General features: G+C 38.8%; 1 protein-coding gene across 1 annotated transcript in view; it reads right to left on the bottom strand.

Annotated features, from left to right (window-relative positions):
• KCNQ1 (potassium voltage-gated channel subfamily Q member 1) overlaps nt 1–23,420 on the bottom strand; it is a 376,056-nt gene that overhangs the window by 121,474 nt on the left and 231,162 nt on the right. The gene's annotated exons all lie outside the window — the stretch shown is intronic.

Here is a 23,420-nt window from a genome sequence, read left to right as displayed (position 1 = left end):
CTAACTGCTTCACTAACAAATGAATGCATAAAACAAATAGCAGCAATTCATCCCATGAGCAAAACAAACTAAGATTGTGACCTTTCCCACCTTCCAAGAAAGCTATGAAAATCCAGAATTTTATCTGATTTATGCTAGCATTGCATACATTTCACAGTAAAAAGTGGTGTTCACATCAGCCTCTTCCTAGGTCAAAGTAAACCTTCACCCATCTTTCCTGGCCTCTTCTCAAAAACCAAGCTGTTGAATTGCTGTATATTACTGTCAGACACCGATATTACAAACAAGTCTTGTGTAAGACGTTCCTTCACTTACATGAATTTGTTTTTCAAAAATAATAAAAAGATCAATTTAAAGATTTTTGAGTAGTTGACTGTTAAGCAGTACAAATGATATTGTGGTAGCTGAATACAACATTTACATACATGTTTATCCCCAAAATGAACTGTAAGTATATATAAAGGCAAAATAATCTGGAAGGTCTTTAACCAAATATGTCTTTTTTCATGCACATACATATGAACTAAAAAAAAAAAAAAAAAAAAAAAAAGTAAGAATTTTCTCTTTGTGCTTTAAAATAACAGATGTCATAGTTTCTGAGTTAAATTATATTTTAAAGTTAATTAAGAACAATGGATATCTTCAAATTTTTCTTTTTTTAGAGCTTGTAAAAATGACAGATTTTTCTTCTTAACATTAAAATACCAAACCAAGCATATAATCCGTGCTGATGATTTATTCTACTCACTCAATTATTACTCTTATAAAGACATGTTTGAATGACCTTATTGCACAATGTTTCTTTCATTTTAAAAGTATAAACATAGAGTATTTTTAACTTTCTTCCCAAGTAGACTTCTAGGGATGGGTTAGGGGAACTGGCAGTAAAAGGAGAGCTGGTCTTATGTAGATATTCGAAATGTTTTATCCTTATAAATTACTATTAACAATGCTGACAGATCAGCACACGGAGGTGTTCCTAGGCAGCGTTTTCTGCCTATATTGAACCTGACAGCACTCGTACTCACTATGGGATGGGTCTTGGTATGACATAGCACAGTATTACCCAGTCCTCTTTAGTTAACTAAAACGTGAAATTTTAGCAAGTATTCACCCACTTCCTCCTGACAGTTTTCTCCCAGCAAACAGAAGTTTTGCTTGTGCAAATGGTGGATGGATGTCCGTCTTTGGAACGGCACAGCAAGTGCAGCCAACGGGTTCCCTTTCTGAGCTCACTCTTTTCAGAGGGAAAATCGCTTTCTCCCCCCCCCCAACCCTCAAATCCAACCAAAACAAAAAAAACACCCTAAAACAACCCCCCCCGCCCAAACCCTTCTCATTTTCTGCTTGTAGATACTGCCTCTCAACTCCTTTCTTTCCCTTACAGAAGTTGTTCCAGTTTAACAATGACGGAAAAAAATTATTTCCTCCAGATACCCTGTAAAATATGATTGCTTTTCAAACTAATAACATGCAGCTTTTCAGCACAAGTCTATGGATCACTAAGACTGTTAGTGCATTTCTATAAAATAACCACCCCTCAGTAACTATGCACCATTCCCCGAATTTCCAATTGGATTTGTATGGGAAGCCCCTTCCTTCTCGCTATCTTGCTGAAGTCTCCCAGAGAGACTCCGTCCAGGTCTTTACTCATGCAGGTCTGACTGCAGGATCATGGTTCACGGTATGAGAATGGAAATTCGCTCCTTTTAGCTGGGACAGCTGCCTTTTTGGACTGATTCCCAGCAAACTGAGTTAGCCTAGTGACAGGTAATGGTATTCTCATTTTGTGATCTCTTGGTGCATCATCTTGCTGCTAGGGACTAGGACAATTTCCACATAAACAGAGGGAAAGTAAGTGTTCTGGGTTGTAAAATTTGGCTTCACAGAGTTAGAGCCAAAAGGATAAATGCTGTTTAATTTGATATTAATATCAAGGGTGCAGAGTGCAACTTTCACGCACATATATTTTATCCATACTGTATATAAATATACATAAAAACGTCCTATGACAAGTAGAAATAAGTTTCAATTGCAGTAAAACTGCTTGTAGTATTTTGCTGTGTCTTGTTTCCTCTGGTGTGTCCATTCACAGTCCATTATTTTTAAGTAAAATATTTTTCATGGGGACACATGGTCACCAGTAAAGTTCACCAAATTCCTCAGTCTCTATCTAGATGAAGAGTCTCACCTATAAGCAAGACAGCTGGATAATAAATATTGTATTCACCATTCAGTAAAACAACAATACTATACCACCAAAATGACTTTCCAATGCAGCTATTTTAAAATCAATCATTGTTCAGTGCTAATGTGAACTTCTATGCCAGGAAGGAAAGTTAATATTCTCTTTTTATTCCTTCACATTTAGCACCCCGGTAGAAAACCTCGCAGTAAACTTGTTTCTGCTTATGCCATAAAAGCTTGTTCTGCACAAGAGGCTGTCCTGATTCTCAGAGATTAAATGCTTCTGCAATGAGTGAAGGGAATAAAGGATTTAATTAGTAGCCAGGGTTATGATTCACAGTTGTTTGATCTCTTTTGCAAACTGGTAACAAACGCTTTAGTAAACACAGAGCTTAAACATTAACTGGCAATATTTGTTTGTTCAACCACTTGTGACATCCTAATGCCAGAAGTTGGAATGACTGCCTGTAACCTGTGGGGACATACAGCATGTTTATAGCCCAAAGAGCCACACGGTACACCATCATCATCCTCAGAGCACTATTTTCATGAATACCTTTAAGAGCAGGGAGGGAAATTGCATCATCGGGGAGTGCTCCTAGAAATAGGCAGCGGCGTACCTCCGAGGGGGCCACAGACCTCATCCTCCAGCTCCAGGCAAACTCGCGAGCATCTCTTGCTGGCAGCGTAAAGCAGGGCTGTGCAGGACAGCAGCTCGTGCTCGAGCTGGGCGATTATGAACCAGGGAGGTTTTCCCTCCTCGGGCTCTGGGACGCTCTGGAAAGCACGTGTATTGCAACGGAGCTGGGGGAGCGAGGCTCTCTTGCAAATGAAATCCCTACTTTTTACAAGTTTGGTTTTACCTAACTTTCGTAGAAAGCTTGTTTGATAAGTGCATCAACAACAGGGTCAAGAGACAAGGTTTTGTCCCCCCCTTTTAATGAAGCCGTTTTCCTCTCGTGAATGCTTGTCAGGCCTAGCGTCTGACCATGCCCGCTCATTTCACAGCGGCTGCATCTGAAGTGACCGTCCATCACCATTTGATTGATATGAATAATCATCAGTCTAGTGCTTGAAGAACAAACTTAAGTAGCTTTATGCCAGTAAAATCAAGCTAAACATTACTGCTTCTGATAGCAGACAACATCCCAGCATGAGCTTTGCCGAAGAAAAGGAGGTTTTTCCCCCCCCTTTTTAAGTAATATCTCGTAATTTTGCAATGAGAGCACTGCACATTTTAGGGTCCCCTATGCTGGTTTTAAGACCAGCTCAGGGAGGGGCAGGAAGACCCCTGAAGTTCAAATGCTCATTTGGGCGTCAGCCGTATTATTAGAAGCATCTGTTGTGACGACAGGCTGGGACCAAGCCCAACAACTCTTACACACCTTACTGAACCAACTGCTACTAGTTTTCACTGGCTATCAATAAACCTCTCTCTCTGTAGGAACAGGACATGAAGATCATCTTCAGCACAGTGCACATGACGTGACCTTTCCAGTGAGCTTGAATGCTCAGAGTTACCTTCTAAAGCTGCCACTGGAACAGTGAAATGGGCAGAATCCATAGGGATTACCCAGTAGGGTTAAGGAAGGTGCAACAACTGATCAGTAACAAAACCAGCCTGGTGGTAGCAGGGCCAATAGTTTAATACAAACCTTAATTATTTATATTCTGGCACTTATAAACAAATTTTGCTTCATCTGTGCACTGAAAAAGTCATCTTTTCCTGATGCAGGCACTCCTCAAAGCATAAAAAATTAGGATAAGGAAACTCTGCTGCAATAACGCAATGTGTTGAGTACCCATGTTGCAAAAAGAAAAAAAGAAAACCCCCCTCCCCCAAACCCTGACAGAATAAAATGATTAGAAATCACTAGCTTTTCCTCCCCTCTTTTGTTGTTAGGGTACTTAGCCTACAACAAGCCATTTGGAGGAAACCTGATCTCTTCATTAGTCCATCAGAAGTCGGAACTGGCATTTCACCTAATTAGGAAACGAGCATGCTGGAGAACTTAAGGTAATTTTACAGACATTCTTGGTTGCTTGGAAAGCTATTATATAATTACGACTGCCCCAAACCATTGCAATAGAGCCATCTGTATATTTGATTGCAGTACATATATGTTTTTAACAACTCAGCCAGCCAAAACCTCAATACATTTTGAAAGGTATGACTCACTCCTTGGTCCTACGTTTGCAGACAGCCATAGTGAACGTTTCAGGATCCAGCATCCATCTGCAGCTCAGGCTGCTGAGCTGGGTTATTGTGAAAGGACCTGCAGGGCTACCCCAGAGGGATGCTCCCCAGTCCCACGATGAAAATGGGTCTCAGGACGGAGGTGTCTTGTCTTTATTCCAAAACCAAGTAGTTTTACAGAAAGGAAGCAAACAGTTACATGGTTTGGTTGTTCTGTGTTTCAAGGAAAATATCAACTGGGGTGGGGTGGGGTGGGGTGAATTAAGGTTTCTAAGGTTAGTCTGTATTATGAAGTACACAGTTCTTTCATGAAAGAACAAAAAAAATTAGATTATTGAATTTGGTCCCTCAACACATACATTACTCTATTCAATATAATAATGGGCATCTTAAATAAATATAGAAACGAATTTAAAGATGAATTCAAGGAGCCACACTTCTTTTCATTACATATATGCCATCATGTTTTTAGAAATCAAAATCCAAACATGTAGTGTACTGACACATATGTTGAAAGCCAACTTTTATAAGAGACTTCTCTTATTTATTCCTTATTAAAATAAACAGGTTGTCATATTTAGCCGGAAAAAGACAGGATGTGCCAAATTTAAGGCTGACACACTATCCTTAGTTCATGTCACTGTAATTCCTTTGTTTGCCTGTTTTTCATAGTCATACAGGCTGTAGGATGGATCATCAACCTAAACTTTGAATTTCCTGCTTTTTGTTGATTTATACATTGCCCCATGACATAAATGTTGGCATCCCATAGAACATATTCCCTGACACTGTGTTGTGCTTGTCCCTAAGAAATGAAAAACAATTCCTAATTGGAAACATTTATTGTCCTTACAATGCTCCTGAACTTGATATCAAATCTTTAGTAATTCCATTAGATGTTTGTTCACCATCTCATTTTAAGAAGGTGTTCTACATATTGCTTTAGTGTTAACACAAATATTAAAGCAATGAGGAAAAGGAAAGGTGGTGCTAATCTCCTGTATATAACACCTATTTTTGTTCATTTGTAAAACATTTTATTATCAGGACTATAATGTCTGGCACAGACCTCCCAACGTATATGGACACTGATATTATCTGAGTTAAAAGGTCCGCACTGTCTATTCAGAATGAGCTTAGCAAGAACAAAAACTCAGTAGGAGAGAGCCACAGATTTATAACATCTTTTACAAAATGCCCGTTTCTCAGTAAGCCTAACACTGATTTGAAGTCAAGCTCAGTTTTCAAACATATTTAAATTCTCTGCAGTCGTCTTAAATTTCTGACTTAAGACAGAGCTAAAGTATTGAGAACGAAGGCTGAAGTCGGTTGGCCTGAAGTTTTTGGCACTAATCATTATTTAGACTTGAACTTTATCTTTAACACATCAGATTTTAATAACATGCTTTGCATGTGAACTGAAATATATTTTCCATTTCAGCATTGAAAATCATTCCTTGTAACAAAATCTGGTGGAAGAGATTCAGAATAACTACATTAAGCCATTTCATTAGTGCATTTAAGTCTAATGAAATCTTTCATCATTAGTTCTCCAGAGGCTTTTGGTATAGAATTTGCTGTGGCTCAAGGTTATTCCTGTCTTTTCACACATTCTGTCATTTCCTACACATTATACCTGACGGGAGTCTCTTGGTATTGGGCCACATTTTAAATGTGATGAGCTGAAGCGGATTAGGTTGCATGCCTGCGTACTCTGCAACAGGGACTGCTTGATCACCGCACCCAGGAATAAAATCCGAAGCACTGGTCACGCGCGCTGCCCAGCTTCCTCGCGGGGTTTGGTGCTGGATCTCAGCAATTGCTGTTCATTTCTGATGTACTTTTGCAGCCATCATTAGGATCTGTTTATTCGGAGCTCTCAGTAAAATACCCTCATCACCCATAGAGGATTCTCTAAAAGCACCTTAAGGACAAATGAGTAAGAGCTGCCCTGAAGCGTCAGAAAAGTATAATGACACTTGAGCAAACCAGTTACAAAACCTAAGTTTTATTAAATGGGCTTCAGCCAAGCTTAATGTTTACAAAAATCCTCCCGTAACATTTTCAAATATATGAATGTTTTTATTTTTAAGGGAAAACATTCTTTTCTAGAGTTTTCCATCTGGCCTTCCCGTCCATTCACGAAAGTAAAATTAGAAACTGGTAACACCTCAAATGAAATGAAGTCGTCTATCCCCACACTCAATACCTCCAGGGTCTTCACTTGGTTTAAATGCAAATAATAGATACTATATATAAAACAAGGGGAATCATGAATGACAGGTAAGCTAGATTTTAAAACTTCTTCGGTCTTAACAGTCAAAGGTTTTCTAGTACTTATAGGCAAATAAGTAATCTAATTATGAAAGATTTATGTCTCCTTTCGCGCTTGCTTGTGCTTGCAAATTGTTCTTGAACAGTTAAAATTTTGTCAAATGCATTTGTTCATCTAAGCACTGAATAACTCAATATCAACAGCAAATGATTTCTAAGAAGATTGTTTTGGCTTGTAGTTTACATACGAATAGTTTGTTTCAAGGGTTTAATTTTAAAAATACAAGCTGCTTTGCCTAAACGCATATCCCGCAATATAATTTCTGCTCCCCATTTAGGGGAATGCAGAAGCTGATCTCCCATGGGATTATTAGTGATTATAAATTCAAAAATTGCTCTGCAAGAATAACTCAGCAAGAGTAACATCAAATTCACTCTTTTGGTGAGCATTTCAGCCAGTAAGCATTTTGGTTATTATTGCCTGAATGTGGACATAGCCCAAGGGAATAAGCTTAAAAAACTGAATTAATATTTGTAAGCTCCTCCCTGCACTGTATTCTCCCACCTACTTGTAGTAGATCTTTTTTTGGTTTAAAGTATGTAATTTTAGTTCCACCTTCCTCTTTTAATGGATTTTAAATTTATTTTACACCAGCTTTCACATTTCTCTCCTTGAAAAATCATGGGCTTAAGTCAGAGCTCCATTCATGTCGTTCTAGCAATCCTTACACCTCTCTTCTCTACAGATAATCTTGTTTAGCTTGGTTTATAGATTTTTAATAGCCGGGGTGTAGCACCAAGTTAAAAAAAACACTATTGCCTTTGGAGGATTATGATGTTTTAATTTGGCCAGCTAATAATAAAAATAGCGTACTTACTAGTAAAAGGTGTTTTAGAATGAAAAAACAGCATAGGTTTTTCATAGTCACGCCACTGTAAAATGGCATGCAAGTGGAGCAAGACGTAGGCTCCCTGTGGGGTGCAGCTCAGCAACCCCAACTCTCTGGGGTGATGCGATCTCCCCCCCTTCCAGCTGGGTGGCCTGGTGGGGCAGGGTGCCACGTGGGCTCGGAGCTGGAGAAAGGCAGGCGCTCTGGCTTTCCGCCTGCCCGGGGAGCCCAGCTGCGGGATGGCAGCTGGCTGCAGTCAGCAGGCCAGGAAGAACGCAGAGCTCTGCCGTGGTCACCCGGGACACGTTCAAGGGCAGCGGGGAAGCACGAGGTGGAGGCTAATACCAAAGGAGAAAACAAGTGAAAGCATACCTCTTGACTTGCTCAAGGCATTAAGGGCAATTTGAGACTTGGAGTGACTGGGGAAAATAGAACTATTCAGTCTAGTCTTTAAAAATATGCTCAAATGAAGGCAACTTAAAATGAGTATGTAAATGCAGGCCTGAAAAGGGAAAGACTCAAGACTGCTGATTTGGAGTAAACAAAGGTAGAAATAATAACTAATGGGATCAGCAAGAAGTGACCCAAAGGACAGAAGTTTTTGGAAGCTGTTTTTCTGGTACAAAACACAAAGATACAGGAGCCTTGGCTTTATAACTCATCCGAAGTACAAAGTCTATATTGCTGCACTACGACTGTATTGCCATAACTGTATTTTACAACAGAATTTTCAAGAACAGCTTTCTGCAAGACATTTGTGTGATACCAGGAGCCTGGACAGAGGACAAGCAAGATAAAGGCAACACTGGATGCAGCGCTTTCCCGCGTGCCGAGCCCTGCTCACCCCCAGCTGTCCCTCCCCAAGGCTCTGGGTTCGCCAGCTAAACAGGACAGGACTCCTCTTGGAGCTCAAGGCTGACATAGGTTTACCTCTTTTGGGGGAACATTTAACTGTACAGTACTTCCAGAAACAACACACAGAAATTTCTGTATCTGTAATAAAGATCACATATACATTTTGGGGCCTAATGCTATGCTAGGGTAAACAGAGGTAGTATCAGTGATTTCACTAGCGTTCTGCCCCTAGCGATGCTAGCTAAGATCACGTAACCCTTGGCATAAAAGTTTGTGTTGAAATCAGGGAAGAGCAAATTCATGGTATTTCTTGCACCTCCTGAACGATCTCTGCTATATATTTTGACCATTCTGTTTTCACTTTTGGCCGTTACCAGGGCATGAAGAGCCCTACAAAAGACGTTAAAAAATGAGAACAAAACAATTTTTGGAAGGCACTGAAATGTCCCAGTTGGAACGTAGGACAAATACACAAACTTGTTCTCGTTTTGTCAGAACTGGCTGTCCTTTCCCCACTGCGGTGAATTACCCTGTATCAAATCACAGGGAGCTTTTACTCAGCTCTTCAGCCCGCATCATGTTGAGTCAGAAGGTAGTTGCTTTTTTTACATGGTTTCAAGGCCAAGCAATCTGAAAGTAACTACCCACAAACGAGATGACAGATAAGTAAATAATAATGCATGGCGTTCTCTTACGGACACAGTCTGACAAGTTAAACCTTTGCTATAGAAGTCGAAGGCAGAATACAATAGAGCTGTGGTTCATTGCTTGAGGAAAACCATGAATATTATTATTTTGCAGTGTCTGGCTAAGAGCATGCTTTACAGTTTAAAAAAAAAAAAAGTTTTTGCAGAGTTTGTCTTTCAGGGCTCTGAATTATACAAGGATATACCGGGCTAAAATCAGTGATGCTAGGAAGAAGCAAACATACCGCCTATGGTACTTGTCTTGCTATTGTTGGTGTATTAAGGCTAAAATAACCTTTGAATATTAAACTGACTTACATTACACTGCTTATGCTCAACAAGTCATTAACACTGCAAACTAGCTCTTTGTTGCATTTGTCCTAGGGAGCTGCAAGAGCACTGCAAACTCATGTCTGAGTTCAGCTTTTCTATTTAGCTTAAATCGCATTGCCAAAATATACACCATACACAACCTGTATATAAAGATGTCTAAGATCAAGTATGAGATGTAACGACATCAAAACTATGATCAAGACTCATTAAGTTTCAGTTATTTGTTTCCACTTTGTATAATACTTTAATATGCTAATTTAAAATATGCTGTATTCCATGTCTCAGTTAAGACTCATCATGGAACAGAAACCCTACTAACACTACTACTATTACAATTTTACTTAACCTTTTGCTTTGAGACAAAAGAAATAAGCTTTTATTAGATCAACTACTGAAGCAGTCCATAGGGGATTCATGGAAGATCAAAAAATACTGCATTGCTACTTAACCTTATTTAACAATGGCTTCAGCCAGAACCTCCTTCAGTTTTTTCCTCACCTCAGTAACACATGTATTTTTAAATAACAGCAAGTAGATAGAAAAAAGGCCTTTTTTTCTTCATAAAACAAATTACAGAGAAGAGGTCAGATTCATGCATACACCCTTGCAGCTTCATGCTACTCCACCAGGGCAAAGCAGCTACATTTAGAGAGTATCTCAGCTGTTCTAGACACAAGGCAATAAATACACAGTTCTGACTGAGAAAATAAAACAGCCCGCCTGTTACAGTAACAGGAAATACAGCAGGAAAAATATCTGAAAGGAAAAGGCCAATGACCTGAATGGGCATATTTACCTTACCAAAATTAGTGGTAATCCAAAACAGTGATCATCAGAAATCCTCAACATTTTCCCACGCTGTTTTCTACTATGGCAAAGATTGGCAAATTCTCCTGCCATTTAATAACGAAAAGAGAAGATGGGTGCAACTGCTGTGAAGCTGTTTATTTTGATCTATATATTCTGAACTCATACTATATCATGATTACATGTTAAGAGAAATTAATAATAATAAAAAAAACCCCGTAATACCCCCACAGAAATCAACACAAAAAAATATACGAGCCCAAATTCTATGCTGATTTACCCCAAGAAACATCACAAGCCAGTAGAACCGCATGGACTGTTAGGTCATCCTAGTTTTTGGCCTGCCAGCTCTGTAGGGGCTTTGGATGCAACTTATGCAGAATGATATAAGTGTCTGCCTACAGCTGCACTTTTTACTGGGTGTATCCTCCAAAAATAAAGCGATAGAAGACCATAAACACAAGGGTGTTGCTACAGCGTGTGCAAGCTGCAGTGAAAAGCACTGAAAAACCTTGACTGGATAGCATCAGGACAAGGGCACTTTACTTCCCATTTCAATGCCATCACACACACACACACAAAGTTACAAATGTAGATCGAAACTATAACTTTTGAAAGTAGAAGCATTCGCAAAGATTTGTTGTTTTACAATGGTGGAGGAACACACGGGATTTCAACTTGTGGAGAACAGCCTATTCCTATAAATCACAGAGAGTAATCTGAAACCTAGAAACAGCACAGGGGCTCACATTCATGGATTTAAAACAGATGAAGAGCAAGCTTGCTCTTAACCCTTTCTCCATAATTTCTCCCAAGTACAAAATGAACATGAATATGCAAGCATGGAGCAGAAATTAATGGAAAAACCAAGGTTAATACAATTCTGAAAACACCTAAAACTTCAGCTCTTTGACTAACTTCCCTAAGGATACAAGTACAGAATTGTCCTCAAGCACAGCACTGTAAAACAGTTAGAGCAAAGCCACTCTCCGGACTGCTCTTTCATCAGCTTCTATTTAGGCAGTTTATCTTGCTGAGATTAGGATCTCTCTTATGGAGAAAGACCTGGCAAACACAGGCCTCTGGTTTTGAATGTCAGGCTATATTTCACTGGGAAAGAAGTAACTAGCAGCCTGTCGTCTCACCATAAGGTTATAAACTACTTAATCAGGCAATAGGAGAACTAATACCAACACATTAGCAATAATTTCTCTTTGGAAATTTGTAACAGCACTAAGACGATACAAAGAGGGTTTACTTATCGTCTTTTAAGGCCCCCAACCATTTACCTATCATTTTAGCCTTTCGCTGGCCCTCTCTCATGGCTCATTTGACGAAGAATAAACACAGTACAGCTTGTTCAAACTTGAACCCTAAGAAGCAGCCTTTCCCCCCCCCCCCCTTTTTCTTTTTAAGAAAAAGAACTCTATGTGAGAGAATGGACTGGAATATCAATATTGCCAAAGGGCATCAGTCAAAACCTTGCCAGGGTCAGAGTTCCAGCACTTCCAGAAACTCGCTCACATATGCGACACAACGATATGATTAAAACCAGAAGTGGCCTAGGATTGAAATAAAGTATGATGGGACGTCATGTTAAATCTTTGCACCACTGTAACATCATCAAGGAAATCCTAACCCAACCGACCCAGTGCCTGAAAGGAAAGGAGGGAAGATAATTTTAAGTTTACTGCAACACCACTCATCTGCACATACAATATTCGCCAGCAGTAATCCAACCCCTGTCCCTTTAGCAGCCCCAGTTCAGCAAAGCGGTACTTTTGTCCATGTCCGTTGATAAAAAGGCAGGTTGGAGAGTGGTTCTGTACTTTACTGAAAAGCCCGCACTCCAGGGGAAAGACGTCTCCAAGGTGACAAAGATGGGCACCTCGATCTTCTTCAAATGAAGAGGAAGTTACTTGAACATATGAGAAAAATGCAACATGAAAATGAGCTCTATCAGTCTCAGTTACTGGGTATGTGGTAGGAGGATCCAAAGAATTCAACCACGATTGAAGTTTTGTGCTACAATAATCAGACAGAAGCTCTAAAGAAAAATCTGAGTTCTTTTGAGATAGCTTGGTAAAACTGTTCATTCCTTGCAAGTGCAATTAAAGAAATTTGTGGGGAAAAAAAGAGTGTAAGAGAATTTATGTTATTAGCAACATTCTCTCTTACAATTTGACATGTCAAATGTTGGTCACATGTTAACAAATTGCAAGGAGCACAGAAGTCAAAATAACTTTTCTGGAGATTGGCCCAAACCAAAGACTTACTTTTTAATAAAGTCATACTTCAGGGAAAAATAAAGTTTAGACCCCCAACTGCTTCACCTTGTTCCTTCTATTGCTACCACTTTTTAAAGCCGCAGTCCAATTTCAAATATAACCTTCCTTGCTCCACTTTGCAGCTTGAAAGCCACTAAAAATATGGACTATATCACATTTCCTGAATTAAGTGCAAAATGACTAACTAGATTACCCATTTTTATGCACATCCTGTGCAAAAGTTCCTGCCTGAATATCAAAAGTTGCTTCTGAGCTTGCTATCTCACAAAAGTGGGGTATATAGCTTTACATGCACAAGTACCCTTATTAAAGCCAAGGGGAGAACATACACCCAAACTTACATACTTGCTTACCGTATTGGGGGATATGAAGAAACCTGCAAAATTTGTACATACAAGAAAACTTCTAAGATAGCAATATAGATTATATAGTGAGCAGAATTCCAGATATACACTTACTAACTGGGTTCATATTTTTCGTGTGTGGAAAATTTGGCCTGAAACATCTGAGTTTTCCTGTTCAATCTAATACTTGAAGAATATGCTGTGTTATTACTATTGCAAAAAGACGGGAAATTTTATGAGCTGATATGCTGGAGACAGAAACTGGCTGGGACTAACTATTCTGGTATGTGAACTCCATTTCTTTCTGTGGCTTCAAAGCACAAGCTCAGCTCAGCAACGTATTTTTTGGCCTAGAAATCATTCTGTAGTAAGTTAGATATGGAAAACAGCATGTATTTTAATTACTTTCTCTTTTCCAGCTATTCTCCCTCACAATTCAAAACCTTTTAACAAGCTTGTTTATATTGCAACTTAAATTCTGCAACACAGATGAAATATTTTGCTTAATATTTCTATCTTATTGTGTAAAGACGTGATGATGTTTACCAAATGATTTACAGCCAAGCACTTTGTTAAAAATATCAGTCTATTTCATAACTTTCCAGTTTTGCAACACATTTCTACAATGCACCATTTCCTTGCTAAGAGTTGATCTGACACCCAGCGTGGTGGATAGGAATCTCCTGATTCTGGTCAGCTTTTGGTGGGCTCTATTTATTCCAGCAGTATTTTTTTCAGTGGATAGATACAGTCAAGAAAGCCAATATTCAAGGAACTAATACAATTATGCGTTTTTCTTGGCAGCATCAGCAGAAGTGCACAGAGCTAAATGGATATGAAACTAAGGTACCGATGTCCAGAAGAGTGATTACAGTTCAGGACGGAGAGTCATTCAAGGTATCATAGAAGTAGTGGAATAAAGCCGGGCTCAGCACTGCCACGGTTTGTGCTATACCTATTCTGAGAACCAGGAGATTCTCATCTCAACACTAACATCATACATCATTCATTAGCACAAAACACATCGGAAATGTTACTGAGGAAAACAGAGAGACACCTTGTTTGGCATTAAAACTACTATGATAATTTACTTTTTTGGGGTGTGAGATAAGATATATGCACAACTCACTCATCTCACCTGCAAAAGAGGGGGAATCCAAAGTGGGCTGCCAAACCCTCAGCTGCTTCAAATCAGCACAGCTCCACCAACTTCATTAGACATGCAATCACAAAAGTCTTGTTTAAAGCAGCACTGCATCAAGCTCTCCTCTCCTCTTTCCCCCCCCACACCACTGTGCATCAGACCTGTTCTTCAGCCTTCTTCCTTCACTTCAGCTCCTGGCACCTCTCCTCTTCTCTGAATTTCCTACACCTAATCCTTGATGGCTCACTCTGCATTATCCTTCTTCTATGCATAGCTCTGGTGGGACTCCTGCAATGATTTTGTAATGATAATCCCAACCAACCCTTTGCTTTCATCTACTGAAACCTTAACTAGAGCCTGAACAATATCATAGGTATTTGTGGCAAACTGGTAATTAACAGTATCTAGGCTTTTTCACATTTGAAAGTGGGAGTGTATGGGATAGTTCCCCTATTTCCTTCCCCTATATATTTTTATTACTCCAGTGTTGCATGGCTTTTAAAATACAGAAGAAAGAATAAGCATTAAAAGAAAACTAAAGCGGCCTAAAGCTGCCCAGCATTTCTGAGATTATCTTAACTTTCTTGGAGATTTGCTGATGAACAGTTCATGTATCCTAAACTCCCCTTAAAATTCTATTAAATACTCTTGTAGTAAGCAAGACTACCTTGTTATAATATTTAACACAATGTCATTAATGCTGTTTTAAATACAAACAGGCAACCCAGAGTACAAGAAAAAACAAGTTGATAAATTGCTTAAAATTCAACCCAAACCAGACAAATCATGAAAGAGCTTGGGTAATGGTGTAGGTCACTACAGGAGCAGAGCTTCCACCCAGGAGTGCAGTAATGGAAAGCTGCTAAAAATCGATGTTTGTTTGCTGGTGTACACAAAAAGAGCAAGCAGTCACCATCAGCTCCCGGGGGCAGAAACCGCCCCCTGACAAGGAGCGACTCTGCTGCGCAGCCCCCGGAGCAGGGACCGGGTGATGAGGTTTTCAGGCCAGGGTCCACGTCTGCTGGCCAGCAGCTCTGTGGAGCTGTGGCTGCTGCTCGCCCCGTATACAATTTATCCCTGTAGCGACACCAGCGTAGGACCTACGAAAGGTTATGTCCCTTAGGAATAGGAGGGCTTAACGCACAAGGCAAATTATGCTTTCCATAAGCAACTTGGAATTTCAGCCTCTAGCACTTAGTTACATTGGATTTTTAAACATACTAAATAGATTTCTAAAGATGCAAACAGACAACTACCTACACTTAGGCAAATCCTACTGATTACTGACCTGTCTCTGAGTTGCTCTATATCTTTAAAAGTCTGGTCTAACTTCAAACAGAAACAATTTGACTTAATCTCAGACTAAACCAGAAACAAATAAACTTTTCAGATTTAGAAAGGCTTAACTGTCTTCTCTCCATCCTATTTTTTCTGTTTGCAAGCCAAGAGGGAAAGCACCAGCGATGAAATGCCCCAGTGAAGACCACTCATGGAACTTCCAGTCAGAACCAGAGGCAGGAAAACCCCCCAAAGCTCAGCTCAGACTTTTCTCACAGGCCTTCCACGACACCGTCTGAAAACTCAAGAGAGTTGTACAGCCAGTGACACTCCACATGATGCAATCTTCACTCTAATCCCCAAATAGTTCGCCCATTACTAGTTTTGCAGAGACCACCAAGGTCACGTTGCTCACTGGAAGAGATTAACAAATCGGTATTGTTTGTCCTGCAGCTGGGTGGCCTCTGCCTAGAGTTAAGCACAAGTCTAAATATACCTTAGTAAACTTTGTTTTCTAGTTTCAGTATTGTTCTCTTTTGAATGGTATTTATACATGTGTGTATTTGCGTGTATATACGTGTAAAAGATAAAATAGAGTAACAAAGAACAAATTATTATATTATCATCATTAGGTGATGAAATGGTATTTGTGCTTAAGTTCTTTCTTTTCAGTGGTATGGAAGGTCCTCAAATGCTTTATTCTCCACAGCAGGCCATACCGAAAACTCGGACGGCTGCTTTCCAATGAAACATCAACATCAGGCCCTTAGGACAGTTAATCAGCTGTAGCCAGGCCTAGACTATAGCCCGCTTACATAAACCCCTAAATGAAGTTGCATATTAGAACATCTTCCTGAATCCAGGACCGAGCAAATGCTATTGCAAGCTGTACCACTGGACAGCGACTGCAGGGTAACTAAACAATTCTTACAGTTAAGATACTTACTTAGATAAAATTAAACTGTTAATGGGCTAAAGACAGTACTTTTTACAGTACAAAAGACTGTCCCAAACTTATTTTTATTCTAACACCTAAAATCATTACAGTAAAGCACTATAAAAATTCATCTTCAATGACAATAATGAGCATTTCTTAAATAATTATAGCTGCATCAGAAAAAATTAAATTATATCCAAACTATATATGGACATTCCTTTACCATATTGACTTTTTACACAATAAATTAATAAAGATAAAATAAGTTGTCTAATTTTCAAAGGAAATGTTTAGTATTTTTTATTAGTTTGACTTTCTTAATGTGACATGGACTTCTCAATAAAAATGGAATCTCATTTCCTTTCATATTAAAAAGTACACCATGAAATGATTTATCAGTAGCAATAATGAGTCCTCACAATTTTAACAGAAAATTTGCTTTATTTTCTTCCTGTGTGTGTGTGTTTATATATATCTATATCTTTGCTTAATTATTGTTGGGGTGCTGCCACTAAACAACAGGTTTGGTTCACTTTTTTTCAGCTAAAGAGATATTGAAGTAGTTATTTTAAAGGGGAAAAAAATGGAATACAAAATGGAGAAGATGTTGCATATTGAAAATGAAGTCAGGCCCTTTCAAGTTTGTTGGATTTTGAAAGGATTTTATATATAGGCCCAATGAGCTTTTCCACTTCAAAACAATGCAGGTAGATATCCAGTTTGGAGGATCAAAGGATAGAAGTCCATGTCTCCTGTTCAACCAGTGGAAGGCAAGTGGCATTGCCAGTGGGCAATTCAGAGAATTTACCTAAGTTGCCTAAAACAAGTGCTATGAACCTACTGAAATTAAAAAAAATGCAGTATTATATTCTCAGTTATTAAGATGGACTTAAATTAAAGCATGTGGATTATGTAACATCATATAATAATTTGGTTTTAGTAATGTGCTCTCACCTAAATAGATAATTGGCAACAAAGACTGGACATGAGAACTTTTGACTAAAGAAGTGCGTAAGATTACGACTTCATCAAGAACAGATTTTCTCTTTTCTCAAGACTTTACTGTAAATCATTTACAGCGGCAATGTATTTTTTATTAAAAATGCACTTAGAGAAGATTGAATGGGTATCTGGCATGGTGCTATCTGTATTTTAACGGAAAAATGACAAGGTAGATGCTGGCATTGCCAAGGTGCTAATCAGTATTCACAAAGTATCAACTGGATAATCACCCTTCAGTGAAAAAGAATCAAAAGAATGTCAAGAAGAGCATTTATGCTTTGCTCTTCTAACGCATCCTGAAGTCAGTGTTCAGCTATGCATTTAAACCAGTTCTGGAAGAGAACGTGGAAGGCAGGGAGGTAGTGATACAAAAGAATATGCTCTAAAATGCTCTTTCTCAACCTCATTCAACTGAGGAGAGCTGTTCTGTCATATGGGTTAGCACAGATCTTCTGCGATGGAGTAAAATCTTGGTCTACAGAAGCCAATACAAGTTTTGCTATTGACTTCAGTGGGTTGAAATTCCTTCTATTCTCTTCAGATACCTGGAGAGCTGCTTGAACATCACCAGAGGTAGTCTCTAAAAAATCTAAATGCTACTTCTTAGAAGTACTCAGACCTATTGGTGAAGATAATTTCATCCCATTACAAAACACTTAAAAATTAGGTGCTCATTAGATATTGTTGTGCCTAACTTATTTAGTAGCTTTAGTATTGAAATCTCTCATCAGAGAAAACATATACCATCAAATACTTTCTTGCTTCATAGAATTGTTTTACACTGTCCCTGGTAAAATGCAATATATTAAGCAACTTGTCCAAGGTTACACAGGAAGCCTGTGACAACACCAACAATTCTGAGTCCCACAAAACTATTTGAATACCTTTGGTTTTTCAAAATACTAGTCAAGAATGACAGCAGGGGGGAAAAAGAAAGAGAAAGAGACTGGTGAGCTAACGTTTTCCAGCCCCATATTCCCTACGAGTACAACAAATTAATGTTAAGTGCAAAGAAAACATTGCTACACACACACGTGCACAAGCATAAAACAGGCAATTTCCCAGTTTATGACGAGCTATATACCAATATCCAGCCATAAGATATTTAGGCTTTTCTGCTTATAAAAGCAGTTCATGAACTGAAAAATGTATTCCATGAAGACACAAGAACAAGCAGTGGGCTGCACAGGAAGAAAGCACTGGTATATGGTTAGAGCCAAAGCATCCAAGCCAAGTGCTCTGCTGAATCTGCTCTCAATCCTGCCTGTGCAATACAGATTTTCTAATTCCCCAGCACTCCCACTTTTTCTGTACCCATGAATGGCAACACTTGTGTGACCACTTATATAGCACAGTGACGAAACAAGAATGCAAAATCTGTATTGGAAAAAGAGTTAAGATATATTTCTCTGTAGTTGATATTTCTTCTCTTCTATTAACACCTCTAGTCATAGTTCACTTTCATTGTCCATTTTTTGTATTTAATGCAGTTTTCCTAGCTATGCTTATAGAGTTACAGATTTCCCTTTAAATTTGTTGTTCTGTTCAAGTAATAAACCCATTTTGTAAAAATTATTATTTTTTTTTTTTTTTTGCAAAAACAGGGTCATTGGCAGGAACACGGTCTCACTTTGCTAAATGAAGTTAAAAATAAATAAATGGTATAGCCTACATTCACTAGTCCAAGTAGAATTGACTAATACATAGGTGACGCTGAACATTAACATAGCAAGAGTATGTGACTGAACAATGTTCATGCAGACTTGACTGCACCTGCCTCTCTCACATGTACATGGCCTGAAAAATGTTTTAATTTTTTAATATTTCACTTCATGTACAGTCACTTCAAGCAACTCACATTCACTTGAGCTGACACAGATGAGCAGTATGACAGAACTCATGTTTTCAGAGATGGAGCAAGCCTTGCTACCAGACTTGTTCAGTGCTTCAGCAGGACACAAAGCCCCTTGACCTCCCTCCACACTCCTAAATCTCCTTTCCCCCAGTCTGTGCAACTCATTTGCTTAATAAAGCATAAAGCATCACAATAGCAATGGCAACAAAACATACAATTGCTTTTAAACTTTGACATGAAACTCAACCAAGTATGTTCAGGGGCTCAAGAAAGATCTTATTGTTGAGAGGGGAAAAAAAAAAAAGAGCTAGTGGGAAGACTGAAGAATGTCAAATTAAAAACTTTTGGGAATTACCATAACTGCCAGCATATTGAAATCAGCAAGTATGGGGCTCAAAACTGGGATTTACTGCCTTCTTAAAAAAAAGTTTCCTGCATTTAAAGCATTAGGGCAAGCTCAAGCTTTTCTTTCAATTATTTGTTCATGTGAAATTACAAATCAATTGTCTTTAGTAGCTGGGACTTCAGTTAATAAAATGACCCAAAATAGGCATAATAAGACTTGTTATAGAAAGTCCCAAGAGTTGACTCATGCCAAAGATCAAAATACAGGTCCAAAACTATCCCTTAGCTATGCAGTTAGCACTGGCTGAGAAAGAGCAGGATTAAAGCTAGGTGCTGCAGACAGGTGACCTCACTGTTCTCTCAATTAAAGCACGGCTCCCAGTATAAAGAGCAAGAAGTAAAGGCACAGCCTTACACTGCTGTACAGGTGAGGCTGTATTTTTACCTTTTGCTCCTTTGGAGTGCTTTGTTACCTACACATCAAATAGCCATTCAAACTTCTGTTGAGTTTGAACGCCTGAAAATTTGCTGTATATAAACAAGAAAATGACTCTCCTGGAGTCAGAAACAAAAGACATTCCAATTCCAGTAACACGGCCCTAATCCTGTGGTTTTAGGTACATTTTGCTACAAATATATGAATACTTCCACTGACTGCTGTCAGCAGTACGTGCAAGGTAAAGCATCCATATAAGGTTTTGCAAGGATGAGGCCTAAGACGTTTTGCCCTCTTGTACCTAGGAAACACAGCTTACTGAAGTATTGCTCTAGGAAAAACTGGGGGTATTATAGATGAAACAGAGGACTAACATGCTAACGTTCGCAGAAGTTCACATTAATTGGAGGACCGTGGACTGACCACTGAGCCTGGGTCTGAAATCATTCTCCACAAACCAAACCCTGTCAAACTCACCCAGTTTTGAGGGAGTGGATTTGAAATCATCCCACCAATTTCCTTATTATTTAATTGTTGATGTACAAACATTCAGCCTAACAATACTTACATAATGAAGCTAATATTTATACAGTTATATAATACAGAATACACAAAGCCAATGCAACAAGACCCATGTCCCAAATACGGAGGCGGCATGAATTGGCGTATTCCTACTTGAGGTGCTTCCCCTCCTGGTTTTAAATTAAAGATTCCTCAGATGCACTTTCTACCCACATGACCAAAGCATGACCAGATAAAGTCTACAGCTTTTTGGGAAGTAAAAACGTCACCAAGGAAGCTAATACAGCAAAGCCAAATACCACTGGCAAGTTTAGATTCAGATCAAATCTTTGTTCCAAGCTCATTTTCAAACAAAGTACAGTAAGTCACTAACAATTTTCTATTGCAATGTCATGCTAAATGTTAAATGTTAAATTTAAAGTGGTTTATCAGAATTTTGGAAGTCTGACGTACTAAAAATACAAACAGGAAGCCACTGTTCTTGCAATGAGTGGCGCTCCTGTTGTTTTTCAGCCTTCCCATTGGTTGCCGTCAGCATGTCACTGGCACTGGTTGGGGCTGGAATTCTTTCAGGAAGTTTACAGAGTTGTATCAGGAACAGTTGTAAAACTCTGCAGGTCTAGTTCAATATAACAAAACAGTTATCAGACTACAGGAATGTCAATCTCTTCCTCCAAGGAAAAAAAGAGGGCAAAAGAAAGATTTTAGCTTTTTCCTGCTTAATTTGCCAAGCAATTTTGCTTCTTGTTAATTGAGCAACATACTACTGCCTTTAGTGAGGAGTAATCATTGGAAGCATTAGGAAACAGAAGCTAAAGATTAACCTTGCATTAAAATTACTGTTGACCTTATGAGAGTGATTATTTATTAGTCAATGAAAATCATGACATAAGCTCACAGCTCATATAACTAACTGTTCAGGTGTATTATAAAAATAAATAAATACCATCCTTCTCCCACCAACAACAGTACTTACTGTTACTGAATCACTTGAAGCTTTAATACTGATATTTAACAGGTCAACACAAATCAGGCATTCAGATGATGTTAACATTAAAAAGTAAATTAATCAATAAATGTAATAATCAACCACTGCACGATGAGAAAGAACCGCCTGCGAAAAAGAAGGACTCAAACTTTGTATTGTAAAAGGCGTAAGGAATTTTGCTTAGAATACATAAGAGTTAAAAAGCAACTACTTGGCCATACTCAGATGTTTGTGCAGCACCAAATTTAAATCCAAGAGAGATTATGAGAAAATTTGCTGCAGGCTGTCAGACCTCATTAAGTTAATGGAACTGGTAAATTGGCTCATTTCCAGCACATTGTGGAAAGAAAAGCGCTTTCAGCTCAAGAGTGAAGGAGATCCAGTTTCGGTTTGGCAGCTAAAGGAGATTATTAGCTATAAATAATGGCTGCAGTGAGATGACTTATATGGGATTGCTTGACCAAAATGAAGGAGAAGATACACAAAACATTAACATTTTGAAACAAACAATACAGTTTCCTTACTGGATGGGATCTAGAACAGCTCTGCAGGCATTTTCCTTTTAAAGTCTTACTATTTACAAAATCATCTAAAAGCCTTCATAGGAAGCTTAACAATGACTAAACTCATCAGTGGAGAGAAAAATTTTCCCCTTGTTGGGTCCTGGAATCGTTAAAAAGAAAAAAAAAGTTGATGCCTTACGATGCACTCTAAAGTATGTGACATTTTGTCTGAAATACTGAGCTGTATTAGTAACCTTGGAAGGATGGGAGCAGAATTCAGCACCTGTGATGCTAGTTAAGTGCTGTATAAACTAAACCTTGTTTTGAGAAAAGTTTGCAGAAACACTGATTTTTTTTTAAAAATGTGTCTTCACTGGTGTATGAGTGGGAATTAACAAAAGGAAATAACTAAATTCAAATTTGCAAAAGCAAAAATTTAGCTCATTCCAGGAGTATAACTAGCAATACTAGCACATGTGCATGATAATACATTTGTCTTACCTCACGTTTCCGAATGGTGAACTGTCTTATAGTGAATATTACCTACCCACTTTACTTTAATAAGCATGAAGAAATTCAGATACAACATATTTGTTCAAATATTCTTTAGTAACGGTTTGATGTCTTGTACAACTACAAAGGGCAGGATTAGTCCTCGAACTAATAAAAACAAAATTGCGCATTAGGTCTAGATTGCAAACACTTCAAAGTTTTGGGGTTTATTTAGATATAGAGGCCTGAAAAGTTCAAGTCTAGATTTCAAATATCCTGAAGGCTGGGAACTGGATCTATTTATTTATTTATGGTTAGGTTTATTTCTGCTTTGAACTTGACTACATATGCTTCTAGTCTTTAATGGTAAAGTGCTTGCAACAGGTGTTGATTAACAGCACTAACCCCCCCCCCCAAAAAAAACAAAAAAAACCCCAAACCCCAAACAAACAAGCCCTATTTCTTCTGCATGAAATGAGAACAGATATTCTACTGTTTACTTAATTCATTCTCTTTTTGTCCTCTTGCTCTTTTTCAGGAACACTTTTTAAAGGAGAAGTAGATCAGCTTCTACGCATATTTTGCCCACAGCCTCTCCGTCAAATGGTGGGGAGGGGGGTGCTTGGGGGTGCACTAGCTGGATGAGAGCACCTGGCACTTTGCAAACTAGATTAGCATCCCACAGATCACTTGTCAGCACAGGACGGGGGTGACTTTCACTTCCTAGCGCCCCGGTCCAAATTCAAGGCAATTACCCAAACGCATGGTACGAGCGGCTTCCCCAGGCACCCGCCACACCTGGTGCAGGTTGGCATTTCAGTACCTGTGCACGTCTGCTTTTACTTTAGATTTGCTGGTGACGGATTGGTGAATTCTGCCAAAAAGGTAAACATCAGGTTCCTCGCTTATGAACGAAAGCTTTATTATGCTCCGAGATTTCTGCACAGAAGAGGTTGCCCCCAACAGCCAGCTGAGCTAAAAGTTAAAAAAAAATACATTAATGCACTACCGTGCAGCGCTTTCAACAGCGATCTGGGGGAGGAACACACTGGACTGC

This window comes from Apteryx mantelli, chromosome 4 (assembly GCF_036417845.1).
Source record: "Apteryx mantelli isolate bAptMan1 chromosome 4, bAptMan1.hap1, whole genome shotgun sequence".
NCBI lineage: Eukaryota > Metazoa > Chordata > Aves > Apterygiformes > Apterygidae > Apteryx > Apteryx mantelli.
The sequence above is the reverse complement of the archived record's forward strand: the minus strand, read 5'-3'. Positions and strand labels throughout refer to the sequence as shown.